This window comes from Mus caroli, chromosome 1 (genome assembly GCF_900094665.2).
Source record: "Mus caroli chromosome 1, CAROLI_EIJ_v1.1, whole genome shotgun sequence".
In the NCBI taxonomy this organism is placed as follows: Eukaryota; Metazoa; Chordata; class Mammalia; order Rodentia; family Muridae; genus Mus; species Mus caroli.
Window position 1 is genome coordinate 8,660,578 of NC_034570.1, and position 14,991 is coordinate 8,675,568.

A 14,991-nucleotide genomic window follows, 5' to 3' on the forward strand; every position below is an offset into this window, starting at 1 on the left:
GGAGAAGTAGAGTGAAATGGTTTTCATTGACCGTCTCTCTGGTTTAGCCTGGGAGACACGTGAAGAGGCCAGTGAGAAAAAGAAGTTTCGGCTCAAAGCTGCGACACCACCCCCCAAGCCCTTTCAGGAATGTTGGAGGCGGCCGCCCCCAATCAAAGGGAGGCAGGAGTTTAGATTTCAAAATGTAGATGTCACATTTCAGTGCAAACTACTCCCACATTTAACACTTTATCAGCATGACAAGAAGAATCTTTTATCTCCCGTGGGGTGATGGGGGGAGCGGCTTACTGAGGACATTGCCTTCAATAGATTAGCTGTAAAAGATTTTTAGTGTTCCTGGGCATCCCACCGAGAATCCCCCTCCACCCACCCAGGAGCACAGAGACTTGTGAAAAGTAACGCACAACTGGCCACCAGAATAATTCATTCGCTCTACCTTCCCCGCCGCACCTCCCACTCCTCTTTTTGTAGCAGTTCTTTCTCTCCGAAAATCTCAGGTTACTTGGCTGGGGAGTTCTCCGACCTCCCCGTCCCTGCCCAGCCCTCCGCCTCCAATCCGTAAGAGACTCTCAGCCCCAGCAATTGGATTGGGCAGCCTGTCTTGACACAGCACTGTGCTGAGTGCTTGAGGACGTGTTTCAACAGATGGTTGGGGTTAGTGTGTGTCATCACATTCGAGTGGGGATTAAGAGAAGGAAGGCTGCCCTGCTGGAGCTGTGTGGTCTTCTCCAAGTGAGAGTTGCAGGCAAATCCAAGTACTTGGCTTTGGGAAAGAGGAGGAGGAATTCATTTGCAGCAGCCACAAGAAACGCAGTATTTTCAGGTAAAGTAAAAGACACCAAATCAATTCTCTCCTCTCCTCTCCTCTCCTCTCCTCTCCTCTTCTTTTCTCTCCCCTCCCTCGCTCTTTCCTCGCGCTATCCTCTCTCTCTCTCTCTCTCTCTCTGCTATCCTCTCTCTCTCTCTCTCTCTCTCTCTCTCTCTCTCTCTCTCGCCGTAGTTTGGAATGTAATGTAATGCTAGCCCAGCACACTTGTCAAAGCCGGTCCTCGCCGTTCCATCAATGCTGCTATTGTACCGCTGACAGATAACAGTGCACATAGCTCTGGCTCGGCTGTCTTTGTAGCGCTAAAGCTTCTCCTGCGTTGCTTTTGAAGGTGTAACGAAGATACTGTCTTCGGGAGCCCGGGTGCCTTGAGGTTCCCGTTATAGGCGCAGAAGAGTAGGTGTAGACTGCTCATCAAGGATGGGCAAGGCCAAGAAAGCGTTTGTTTTAGCTCTCACCATTAAAGAGTTCACTTTAAAGCTGTTGCGTTCTTCTCAATAAGAAAAGATTCTTCTAAGGGTCTATGACCAGCCGGCAGAGCAGGAAACGCTTTGTTAACCGAATTTGTGCAAGGTAGATTGCGTCGATTTGGGATGGAGCAAGAGTGGTTTTTAATCATTTCTGAAGTCTAAGTCTGGGAACTCCTTAGGAGAAAAGGGCTGGCTCCCGTCGGTGCAGTCTTTGGGTCGGCTCTGAAACAAAAATACTTAGAGCTGGAAGCCAAGCAAAGAGGGGAGGTAGGGGGAAATGGCTCTCTAACGTAGCCCAGTTGCAGCTGCGGGGGAGCAGATGGATGTAATTCGCTTGCAGATCTGTGTGTGAGTTTTACAAGTCAGGAAAAACTAAAACAGCACATCTAGGATGGATCATTAAAGTCGCTGCATTTACAGGCTTTAAACAGTGTTAATTAAATGTAAATAGATGGTCAGCCCCGGCTATAAACAAATAAACACAAAGAGTTTAATTACAAGTTAGTCATTGGAAATTAATGGTCATCCGGGTGCCGAGCAACAGTAAGTGAGTTGTCATCTGATGTGTGGCTAACTGCTCTGCCAAAATCACCCACCGGGATTTAATTGAATGGAATATAACAAGGGACATTACATGCAACAGCTTATGTCGAAGAAAAAAAAAAAAAGCCTTTCAAATCAGTGTCTTATTTTCTGAGGGATTAAAAGGGTATTTTTATTTTTCAAGTGTTTGAGCAAAATGGGTGAGTCTGGGTTACTTCTTGTACTGCATTCAGAGACTGACTCTCTTTCGGAGAAACCATATACCTGCACTGTGGAAGGACCCGGCCCTACAAGAATTGCAAATAGGGTAGAGAAATCCAACTTGGTCCTTACTCTTTGCAGGTGAGAGATTTTTGTATACAGCACTACATCTGGGATGTTTGCAAGTAGGAGCTCTGTAATAGGTAGAGCGACAGGATGACTGCCTGGGACTCTGGTTTGACTTAAGGTCTCTAACACTCGGTTTCAGGTTTCAGTCTTACATTTTTGTGATCATACAGCTGACTTTCAAAGCTCATTTTTTAAAAAAGTTAAAACAAAACCAGTATCCCAGGATGGTGCGGAGGTGTTTGTTTTTCAGAATGTCCTGGTCAAGGTTTGAACATCTTCAGGGAGAAGCATTCTCCCACCAGTGACTGAGCATTATCTGAGTCCCAATATTACATAACCAAAATGAAATGGGACTTAGTTCATAAGCTGACACCGTCTGTTATTCCATTCATTCCATATTAGTTTTACTGTGGAACTGAAGTTTCAAAAGTGAATAGGGAAAGGGAAACTAATATCTCCCACCATATCAGGATGGGAGCTCTTACCGCATGGAGCAAGTTCAGAGCTTACTGACCAGGCCATTTGGTACCATTGTAGCATTATTTTGGGACAACATAAAGCCCTGCTATTGGGCTAGCTTTCACCCAAGGAGATGTCCCACAGTGGTATTCTAACAAAGGCAAGGACAAAGTTCTGCTTATGAATGGAAGCCCCTCGTGGGCCCCAGGAGCCTATGCCAGGAGACTGATCACCAAGTTGGCTGCTCAGAAGGCAGATAATGTGGGAAACTCCCCTTCTCCCATCCCAAAGATTCACCTGTCCAAGGCAGCAGAGCACAAACAAGAATACTGAGTGTTGAAACATAGTAAATTCACACCTTGAAGACACAAACTTATGTTTCTGTCTCCCTACCAAAGCAATGTAAAATAACTCAATGAACAGAAAATGCTAAAGACAGAGACCACAGGCCAATCTCCATTTCTTGTCAAAATCTGGATCTACCTGGTCCACCTGGCAAACACTGAGAGACTTAATTGTGGTGGCTTCTATATCCCTCAGTGTGACATTTGGTCTCTTCCGGACAAGACTAGGCTGCTAACACATGAGTGTTCTAACAGCTGTAGGAGAGTTTGAACACGCAGGGGTCTCTCTCAGGGAAAGAACCTGAGTGGGGTGAGGTTCTGTGTGTCCTGTAGCTATGTCCTAGGTTTGAATCAAGGTGACATTTCTGAGATGTGAATGGAAAGCTTGATTCATGACAGATACAAATTCACTTTTATGATGAGGGTTAGGGAAATACATTTATTAGGGTCCTGACAGATTGAATGGGGACCTCCATCAAGACACTAAAATGAGTGCTTGTATACTGTTTCCATCTGGGGAACTTAATGGGCCATCAGACAGATTGTTGTAACCATTTCTATTGTCATGGTTCAGCCAAGTGGCAAGTGTGACACTTTTCTTTTCCTAACTCTCTGCGCATAGAGTAAGGTTTGGGATTTGAAACTTTTGTTCTTTCAGTCCTCAAAGGAGAATTTCCAATACTGAGTTGTGTATAATATTGGATGTCCCCAGCCTTTGCCATGTGAATCAGGCCACCTAATGGTTCCAGTCAGGACATCTGGTTCTTTTTTTTTTTTTTTTTTTCCCACACAGAACTGCATAGCCAGAATGAATTTAAGGGGATTTCAGCTTTATATGCTGATCTAAATATTTGTATTTTTGTCATTATTGACATTGGAACAAAGAGGCTTTTGTGTAAAATTAAATATGAGTCCATATGATTAAATCACCTTTATGTAAGATCTGTGAAAAAAAGGTCAAAAGAAGGTATTTTGCAGGGGAAAAAAAATGCCTGAAAATGTTTCCTGTTTAAAAATATTTTCAATTCAATCTCAATATGCTGAGGAGGAAGGGGGAGCATGTGAGTCCCTCTCAGCCTCTTCCCTCCACCCCAACATTTCACTCTTCCCCTCTTCCCTACAGCCAATCTGTCATCAAATCCTAAGAGTCCTTCCTTTAATATATCTTCCACATCTGGCCTGCAGCTACTGCCCCAGTGCAATGATTCTCTTACATGTGGGCTGTTGGAACAGTCTCCTAACTGGTCCTCTTTGTCTCCATTTCCCTCTGTTTGTGAATGTGCTGGCAACTGAGGCCTCAGGCACAGAAAGCCAGGTATTCCTCCACTGAACTACACCTTCAAATGCTGGCCCACTGATAGTTAGCCTCAGTTTTCCAGCCATACTCCCACCCCATCCCACAAAAGTGAAAACTGTGGCTTGACCCCAACTACAGTGACCAGGTCAGTGTCCACACATAAGTCTCTGTCCTAATTATTTGCAACCCTGTTGAGTGGGAAGTGAGCTCATATCATGTATGATGTTCTTCTGGGGACCTAGGAATGAAACCCAGGGCCACTGTGTGCTGAGCAAGTGTTCTCCACTGAGCTACACTCTAAGGCCACGTGGTCCTTTCTGGTTTTACATTCATAAGCCTGTGTATGAAATGAATCATTTCACTCACCCCTCCCTACTTACTCATCTTTCAGAGTTTTAGCCTGATCTCTACATTCTCCCAAAGGCCCCCCATCCACTCACACTAATGAGAGCCTTCCTTCTCTCAGTGCTGGTCCTTAGCTAGTTATACATGGCTCTTCAGGTAAGGTGTAATGTTTTACATTCATCTCCACATAGTGTGTTCTCCAACTCACAGAGACACTCAGACATTGAAGGAGCTTTAACCTCATTCATCGCTGTGAGCCCATTCTTAGTGCTTTCTCCTCATCTGTCCATTACAAAGGACGAACAAGCATGAAACTCAATTGATTTTATTTTAAGAGCCCTTAGGGGAAGCAACACTTGTAATCAAAATGTGAAATTATTGTCCCAAGTCGAGATAGTTAGGTAAAAAATTTCCATTTATTTCAACATCCCTTGATGACTCTGACAGGAGTTACACCTATGACTTGCCCCTCTGTCACTTAAAATACCAACTATGGATGTAGATCTGGATAGTCCAAGCCCATTTTCTAATCCAAAGATGATATTGCTTGTCTATGCAGCCTTGAACAGGGGAACAAACAATGGTTAGTTACATGTCTGTAAGATGGATAAAGGGTTACTTAACTTAGAATGTTGTGAATAAAGCATTCCACATCTATTAATATATCACAGCATATCCACTATTGGATGAGTAGTAACCATGACCCACAATGTAAGAATGAGTTGTCTCCGTCACTCCATAATTCCTTCTATCTCGGCCTGTGCTCTACTCAGCATTTCCAAAGGCAGGGGAAATAGAGATGGGGGTGGGGGTGGAAGGAGAAAGGTAGTTTGGGCCATGCATCGATGGATCTGTGAGCTCCACCCTCTGTGATGGCTCTGTGAGCTAGTGATGCTGCTTGGAAGAGCAAGTCCTGGGTTCAGCACTAAGGATAATAAAGGGCAAGGGCAGCCAAAGCAGATCATTCGACAAGAGCCCTTCGCTTCCTTCTGACACATAATCTAGAAAGAAACCAAGAGGGTTTAAGAAATGGTTCCGGTGTTAAGAGCACTGGCTATTCTGTAGGAGGATCCAGGTTCAGTTTCCTCTATCTATACAGTGGCTCCAGTTTTAGGGAATCTAGTGCTATAGTCTATCTTCCATAGGCATTCAGGCAAGCAATTTAAAAACATACAGGCAGACAACACACATAGACACACACACACACACACACACACACACACACACCAGACTAAATAAACAAAGGATTTAGGGTCAGGCTTCCAGAAGTAATTGGTTAAGAAAAACAACATGTAGGCAAGACAGAGAAGGAATTAGCACCTGTAAAATTTAACACAAAGCTGCATGCAGTCAGCCTGAGTCCCTCGTTTGTTCCTGGGCTCTGTATTTACCAGGGAACGTGGAATCTTCCATTGGCACTTTTTTTTTTCCGGGAAGTACAACTGAGCAAGAAATTTTCTCATATAAGCTTTGTATTCCACGTAACAAAATGTGCTTGTGGGCGGACACTAGTCATTTGACACATTTTCAGGAGCCTGGAAAGGTCAAAGGGCCTTCTTTCCACTCCAATCTCCTGGGCTGCCACTGCAGTAGGCCAGGAACTGGGAAGAAACTACAAACATCATGCCCAACACATCCTACCTCTCCTCCCACTCCACTTGAAACTAGATGCCCCGCCTCTGCGGACTCCCTTCCCCTGCAGACTTGTCTCCAGAACTTTGAAAAAGAACTGACTCCTAATTGCCTGGCTCGGTTTTCAGCTGTACCAGCCAAGCTATTCAACTTTGCCCTCAAAATATGTGGCTCCTGTATTCCCAATTAATAATGTACTAACGTCTTATTAATTTATAAAAGGCTCTATTTTCAAAGTTCAAACCTTGCCTGATTTGGTTTTCCTTAAGAAGATTTTATTGTGTAGCCTAGGCTGCCCTGAAACTCAGGCTCTTCTCTCGGCCTCTCAAGCTCTGGGATTATGGAGATCTGAAATCACACTGTCAACATCCACTGTAATATCTTTTCTTGTTTCTACTTTTTGTTTGTTTTTAACAACATGAGTGCCAACATAGGAAACACTTTCTATGTTTCTAAGGTACAGAGCGACACACCTCTGACTAGCTGCAGTGGCCAAGGTTGGGTCAGACACTGTGTTTCTGCGTGAGGAGTCTTCATTATCAAAGGTAGAGTCTCCCAAAATTGATCTGGAGATTCATATTAAACAAATCGCATCACCAGGTTAAGACTTAGAACCAGGAGGAATCTGGGAACTGCCAAGAGCCAGGTGGCTCTTGTTTAAATAAAGGACGCTGTCCTGAGGTGGCTCAGTGGCTAAAAGCATTTGCCACAGAAGCCTGGCAACCCTAGTTCAATTTTCAGAACCCATGTGAAAATAGGAGGCAAAAAACAATTCCCAAAGATTGTTCTGTAACAGCACACTCATGCACACTCAAGCACACACACAATAATAATTAATACATTTAAAAGAAAGATTCCCCCTGAGCATAGTAGCCCTCGGTAGAGCTGAGATTATTAAAGTTCAAAAGGCTAGCCTATGCTACATAATGAGCTTTCTAAGGTTACAATGAACTTGGGAGCTTTAAGGAATTTTCTAAAGACAACTGTGTATTATAAGATGGATAATCAACACCGAAGCACCCAATTATATATAATTTGAGGGCTAAGAGATAACTCAGGGAATAAGAGCCCTTCCTGCTCTTACAGAGGGCCTGAGTCCCAACACCCAGACAGCAGTTGCAGCTCTCTGTAACTCCAGTTCCAGGGAGATAATGCCCCCTTCTGGCCTCGCTGGGCATTGCATGCACACATTAACTCTTACACTACACAAAGAAATAAAAATATTTTTTAAAGTATATATTTTGAAATGAGAGAAATCAGCCCTGATATTTTTCTTCCCGTATGTGTAGTTTTGCTTTTGTTTGATTTCTCCTGTTTTAAGCTTTAACCAATGCTTAGGTTGCCACAGGTATAGTCTTCACCTGATATACAAATTGTAATTGTGAGATCCTGCTTCTGTTGTTGCAATGAGCTGAACTAGTGGTTTTGGCTTATTTTTGTTTCTTACTCTTCTTCTATATAGCGTTTCCACTTCAGAAACTACAGAAAAGTCCACAAGTGGAATGTTTCAAGAACTTGGGGAAATCTTTTATTTCTTTAATGAAGGCTCTAATACCATCCAGTCTATCTCGTTTTTCTGGGCAGTTATAACATCCCCTAAAAAGCAAAGTGGAGCCTGAATGAGGGGCTTTCAGGTCTTCACTCGGCTCCTATGACAGAACGTTCTAACTCAGGTAATATGGCTTGCTGTGTTAATTCCAAGTACTGTCCTAAGCTGTGAGTTTCAGGAGATCACATGAGCTAGGAAAGGATTATTTGGATTCAGACTGTGTCCTTATTGATGATACTTTACAAGTGTGAGCCTGTGAATATTATCTTCAAAACATGTACCAAAAATATGGCTTAGCTCCCATCCACCTTTCCACAGCATAACATGCTCCCTAAAGAGACTTCTTGCCTGTACAGTGCCTCCTCCTTAACCTTCACCTGCCCACAAGCAATCATCTAGTAAGCAGAAATAAAGAGCTTCCTGGAGGACAGATGGGCTGGGCAGCATCCAGGAGTTTAGGAAAGTTCAGTTTTCATCTTACAGAATACACATCCCAGAAGGAGAAGCCCCCACAAATCCTGTTCTGCATTTCCCCCCTGAGAGCTTCACGCTGGTCAAAGCAAGGAAGATTTTTGGAACGTGACAGATAGTAAAGTCGTAGGATATGTGCTAGTTTTTATTTGGCATACCCTAGGCTTCCCATGACTTACCAAGTCTTTTCTATCTCTGTGTTTAGGGATATAGAAATGCACTCATCATGAAACAGAGCAGAATCCACTTTCTAGCTGTGGCTTCCATGTTCTAACAAAGAGTCACATTTGGACTAACTCAATAATGGGTAAAATCTTCGAACAAAGGCTGACAAGATGGCTCAGCAATTGTGCACTCATGTATGGCCCCCTGCACCCAACACACACACACACACACACACACACACACACACACACACGCATTCCTCTCTTGCAAAGGACCCACGTTCAGTTCCCAGCACCTACGTGGCCATTTACAACTGTTTACAGCACCAGGAGGAGCAGGTGCCCTTATCTAGCTTCCTTGGGCACTGCAGGCATGTGGCCTGCTTACATCGTGCAGACAAAACATTCGTAAATATAAAAATAAACATTTAAACTATGTGAATGTAAATGCAGACCAATAGAGTTCAAGCTGGCAAAAATCTAACTCTGACCATTGATAGGTGTGAAAGAGGGATCTGACCTATGTTTGCAGAGCTAAGACATCTCCCCTCAGACTAAAAAGAATCTTTTCTAAGATTACAAAGAAGAGGGGCAAGGAGAAGAAGGGGGAGAGGGGGAGAGGAGGGAAAAGAGGTTATTGATTGGCCAATAAAATTCTGGTGTTTCTAAGTTTGGGAAAATAATGACTTTTCAAGTCAGAACACCAAACTACTTCTCCAAAAACACTTACAGTTCTCTTCTTCCAGTTAAGATAATGCTGGTGGAAAGGAATGTAAATTTAAAGCAAGTCCAGAGGCAAAAGAGAGAAAATATTTAAGTTGCTTCTGCTCATAAACCTTCGATTTTACCATGGAAGAGCTTGATTGATAGCCTCTTACAGATGTGTAAATGACAAGTTTTACAAATGATATACACACCCACAGCCTCCTTTCTTCCCTACAAAACAAGTAGTTCTTTAAAAATGTTAATTGGTGCATGGTAATTGGACAAATTTGTGGAGTCAAGTGTGACATTTGACCCATATTTATAATCTGCAATGATCCAATCAAGGTAATTAACGTACTGCATAGTTCTGAGTTTTAAAATTTGGGAACAGGTTCCCAAAGGAAGCTGTTGTGCACCCAAGCCTGGCCCTGAATTCTTTAGTCTCCCATTCTAGTGCCTCAGAAGTCTTGTTTTTTCTTTTTTATTCATTTTATTTCAGCCCAGTAATTGCCTTTTTAAGACAGAGGAAGCATTCCTCAGGCGAACAGCAACCTAATGCAGTAGATGGATTCCAAGCTTAGCTACTGTTTTCTTTAAAGAAGACAACTACATTGATCATTTCATCCACTTGTGCTGTATCCTGGGGACACTATGCCCAAAGGACACAGAGCTTGAACTAGTCTGATTTGCAATTGAAATATATTTCTTTAAAAACTTATTTTATTTTTAATTATGTGTGCACCTGTATGTGTGCAGGCTTATGCGAGCACACATGTGTTTGCTGGTGCTCATGGAGGACAGAGGAGGGCACCAGACTCTCTGCAGCTGGAGTTACAGGTGATTGTCAGCCATTAATGGTGCTCTGAACTGAAGGGTAGGTTTTTGTAAGAACAGTATGTGCTCTTGATTGCCAAGCCATTTCTCCAATCCTTGAAATGCACTTTCTAGTTCAGGAAAATGTATGGGTCATGGAGACTTGACAGCATTTTGGTTCCTCAAAAGAGTCTTGGGTTTCAGTCAAGTTTTTAATGAAGACTTTGGCCTGGATTATATTATGCAACTGAGTGCTCTGAACCAACTACTTTGGATCCTTTGGGAGAACCGCCAGCTAGAGTAGCAGAACCTGTAATCCATTTCTCACACAGAGTTGCCTGGCATGAGGGCATGATTGACATGAGCCAGTTTATCTTTGAAAGCCATTAATGGCTGGCAACTGAACTGCTGAGACTCCAGCACAAGGGTAGAAGACCTAATACCCAGCACTGAAGTCAGATCAATAAGGATCACATGCAATAGAGCACTCAGCTGGGCTGCATAGCCTCAGGCTTCCCCCAACCCCCACCTAGCTCAATGGGACAATGTCCTTGAGGGAAGGCTCTTTACTGAGGTCAAGGAACACAAGCTACTATTCAGGAATTTACACTGAAACAGGACCTTATGTAATGCAGGGCAGCCTCAATCTCACTGGACTGCCGAGGATGATCCTGAACTTTAGGTCCTCCTGCCTCCATCCCAGAAGGGCCAGGATAGCAGGTGTGCACAGCCTCATTCCATTCTCTCAATGACTCAATTTCAAATTTCAATTCTGAGATGTGTTTCTGCAGGCTAAGCGCTAGGCCTGTCTATTAGAGTCACAAAGGATTCTTGAGTTGGAGAAGTTCAGAGTTCTTAATAAAAGGAAAGAAGCAATGAAGGAGAATGAAAAATAATCCCTATGTGGTCAAAACACAGTTTGTCATGGACTCACTTTCTTGACACAAAAAAACAAACATGAAAAATTTCATGTAGGGCCAAAGAGATAGCTCAGCTGTAAGTGTTTGCTTTGCCAAGTATAAAGTTCAGCCCCCAGAATCAACATATCATAATAATAACAAACAATAATAATAATTTTTAAAAGGTCAGGTGGCTGCATGTGCCTGTAAACCAGAGAGGCAGAAGCAGCTCTGTCCTTGGGGTTCACTGACTGGACCAACTCGCTCAGCTTACTTGGTGAGCTTCAGGCCAATAAGAGACCCCGTCTCAAAAACCAAGGTGAATGGTACCTGAGGAATGACACCCAAGATTGTAACCTGGCCCCCACAGGCATTTGTGCCCGTGCGCACACACACACACATACACACACACACACAGGTGAGTACAAGAAAACATGTTTAATAACTGTCCCTGTGATTTGACATTTTGCTCCAAGAAAATTCATATTCCGGTCTGGTCTGGTCTACAACTGAATCAGAAACAGAATCATAGGACTGTAGGAATAGCCAAATCTAGGCTGCCTCTTTGGGCCATGTGAATTATATTTCACAGTGAACAAATAATAAACTAACAGACACATTTTGTTGTTTCCTTGAAAACTTGTCAAGACTCCAATGGAAATGAAAACAATATGCTGGATAATGGCAGTAGTTACTGCAAAGAAACAGAAGCAGGCAGTGCCATGGGAAACAGCACAAACACTGGGAACCCAGGTCCCAGCACCGGGCTGCATGCAGCCAATAGCGAGATTAGAAGCAAACTGATAGACTTTAAAGAACTGGTTGTTTCTTTGCCTCTATGTTTCCACTCTCCATCTAGATCAGTTACTCTTCTCTTGAATTGGCAAGCTCTTCTCTTTCCTTAAGCCTCAAGGAATAAACTGTTGAGTGGACACAGCGACCCATGTCTGTAATCACTTGGGAGGCAGAAGCTGGAAAGTTCAAGGCTGCGGTCTACACAGTAAGTTCCAGGCCAGATAGGACCTATATGGTGAGACTGTCTCAAATCAAACAAAATGAAGATTTCCTTGCAACCAACACTGGCCAGTGCAGGGACCTGAACGGTCTGCAGCCCTCTATGTTTCTGAATTGAGTTTCACCCTCTCTAGTCACCACTAACCTTGCACACCTCTTTTGGATGGGTCTTTCTTCCATGCCATCTACTTGAGAACAGCTCATTAGCAGTTTTTACAGCTTCCACTTAGAGACATCCACACTCTTTCCACATCACGCCCTCCCTCTCTGTACTTTTAGGCTCCTGACTTAGGCATCCTAAGCTTACACCCTACCTCTGTTATAAGCCACTTGCTCATACTGCATTCTGGGCTGAGCCTGACTCCCATGTTTCCACAGAACGAAGCTCACACATCTTGGTTTGAAAAGAAAGATTCCTGCTCCCCAACCCCAATGCCCACCCTCATTCCTCAATGGAACTTTCCCAAACCCTTCTAGCCATCGATAATCTACTTTTCTGTGTGCTCTCTTTCTACTTAAAATTTTGTCATCATTTTAGCATTTCGTTATGCACAAATTTGCGTAATTGCCATTCCTCATAGATTTTGCTTCCTTTTCCTTGAGTTATTAGATTCACAAAGGCAAAAGTTGAGGTTTAAGCCTGTGCTGTTAAGCATGGCTTGGATAGTGTACATCCTTCCACACTGCAGACCCTCATTCCAGTCACAGAGTGGTCAAAGATAACCGGGCTAGAAATTGTCCTTTGGTCATTAAGAATTTCAGGACACGAATCAGCACAAATCCACTGCAACCCCGGGCACTTCTGACAATGTAGAAGACCCTCTCACAGACACTGATTGTCTGGCTTGACCATCTTTCCATCTTCTACCCACATCGCTCTCCAGAGCAGCGTAAGAGCCAGCTGGGTTCCAGCCAGAAACAGAAACAGAGAGACAGTAGGCCAACCCTGATCCCAATCTTTCTTGATTAGATGTGAAATTGTATAGCTGGGTGTCTTTCACATGCCAGCCACTCAGGACTCTATGTTGTCAATTAATTTCTCTTGAGAGTTGAACTGAGGAGATTGTGACAGTTATGGTTTTGAGGACCTGTAAAATTAAAGTCAGACCAGATTGTTTGGCAAGGTGCTAAAGGAGAGAGCCATCTACCTGCTGCTCAGCATGAGTGGAAATACCTATAAACTCCATGGAGAAAATCAATCTCTCTCTCTCTCTCTCTCTCTCTCTCTCTCTCTCACACACACACACACACACATAAAGACACACACACACACAAAGACACACACACACCAAAAATGTGGTTTGATTATAAGAGCTACTTGTCTAGGGAAGGAAACCTTTGTAGAACAATTAGCAAGCACATGAGAAAATATGACTGATATGACTGATACATTCTGTAAAGACAGTGAATCCTGTATGCTAACTTATCCCAAACAATACCGCAATGGAGAATGTTAGAAGAACAAATATCTGGGAGAACATCTAAGGAGATTTTACATCTAAAGAGAGATGAGGTAAACTTGTGGAGAGAACTGCCAGAAATCAGAGACTCTTTCCTTCCCATTTTGTTTGTTTGTTTTTTGTTTCCCAGGACAGGTTTTCTCAGTGTAGCCCTGGTTGTTTTGGAACTCACTCTGTAGACCAGGATGGCCTCAAACTCAGAGATCCACCTGCCTCTGCCTCCCAAGTGCTGGGATTAAAGGCGTGCACTATTCCTTCCTTCTTGTAATGAGATCAAACCAAGGGCCTTGCTTATTAAGCAAGCATTCTGTCACAGTTGCATCCCTAGTTCCCAGAGTTTCTACCAGAGAGAATTCCACAATGCATGTATTAGGTTGGTGTTGGTGTTGGTGTTGGGATTGGGGTTAGGCTTAGGGTTAGTATTAATGTCCAAATTAAAGCTGGAGAGGTGCCTCAGTGGTTAAGGGTACTGGCTGTTCTTGCAGAGGACTGAGCCCCAGCTCACAACTAACTGGGACTCCAGTCCCAGGGTGATCAGATACCCTCTTCTGGTACTGTGGTACACACACTTATTCACATATAGAACAAAATAAATAGAATGTTTAAAAAGTCCAAATATCCCAATTACCACTGGTACTGTCGTGAGTTTATGTTCAGCTTCATATTAAGACCCAAAGGCATAAGATTTGTTTCTTCCACAACCATGGACTCTCTTGCTAAGCTCCCAAGTAACAAACTGAACGCCGCAAAGAATTATAGGGAAAAATACCCTTTTTGGGTATATTTATGTTGAAAATCTATTGCAAAACAAATAACTTTGCTTTTCTATTCATCTGTGTTGTGGTGTGTGTGTGTGTGTGTGTGTGTGTGTGTGTGTGTATGTGGTTATGGTGGTTCCTTTGGAGACAGTCTGGCTACAAAGCCTACACTGGACTCAAGCTTACTAGAGCCTGCCTGCCTCCTGGCCGCTTACCAAGCACTCAGACAACAGGAGTGCGCCCCACACTCTGGATAATGGCATGTTAAAAATACCCACTAAATGCTATTCATCAGTCCTTCTAAATGTCTTCATTGAGCTAAGCCATGGGAAACTAGCTGTATTTGATGAAGCAAGGAGAGCTGCCACTGCTGAGCACCAGAAAGGTGCAGCTGAGGGAGTACAGCACTCCCTGATCTGCTGGAGTGTGTTCTCAGTGTGAGAACCCAGAACTTTTGGTGAGAGTGATGGAGATTCATTACAAAGACCCTCAATAAGAAAGTGAGTGAGCTCTAGCCTTACCCATAGAACTCCTGACTCCTGATTCGTACTTCTTTGCTTTTCTATTTAATTTTTTTTTTCAAAATATAACATACTTTGTCATTAGTGGACAGTCTTACTGAATGTGAGCAGCTGAACTGTCACTCAGCAATAAAATGTCATTTGGAAGATTTCCTCAAGTAATAGAGCTTTTCAGAAAGAATTGGAAGAGCTAAACAATTATGTACCCTCATAAGTTATATTTAAAACTATCTGTATGCAAAGAAAACAAAATTAAAAAATTGGCTAACAAAAGAGTATCGCACTCCTTATTTTACATTTCCCACTTTGCACCATAAGAAAACAACTTAATAATCTGAAATTAAAAAGATTTCTTATTAAGGAGCAAGGGTGGTGGGGTTTTTTGTTTTTT

At 43.1% G+C, this 14,991-nt stretch overlaps 1 protein-coding gene across 4 annotated transcripts in view; it reads left to right on the top strand.

Moving 5' to 3' along the window:
• The first annotated feature begins 490 nt into the window (after window positions 1-490).
• Sulf1 (sulfatase 1) overlaps window positions 491-14,991 on the top strand; it is a 165,088-nt gene continuing 150,587 nt past the window's right edge. For 3 of the 4 annotated variants that reach the window (XM_021155402.2, XM_021155411.2, XM_029479758.1), the window contains exon 1: window positions 492-823. The gene's annotated coding sequence lies outside the window, so the exon portion shown is untranslated. Of the gene's footprint in view, window positions 824-14,991 lie in introns of all 4 variants that reach the window. The other variant, XM_021155418.2, reaches the window with a different exon arrangement.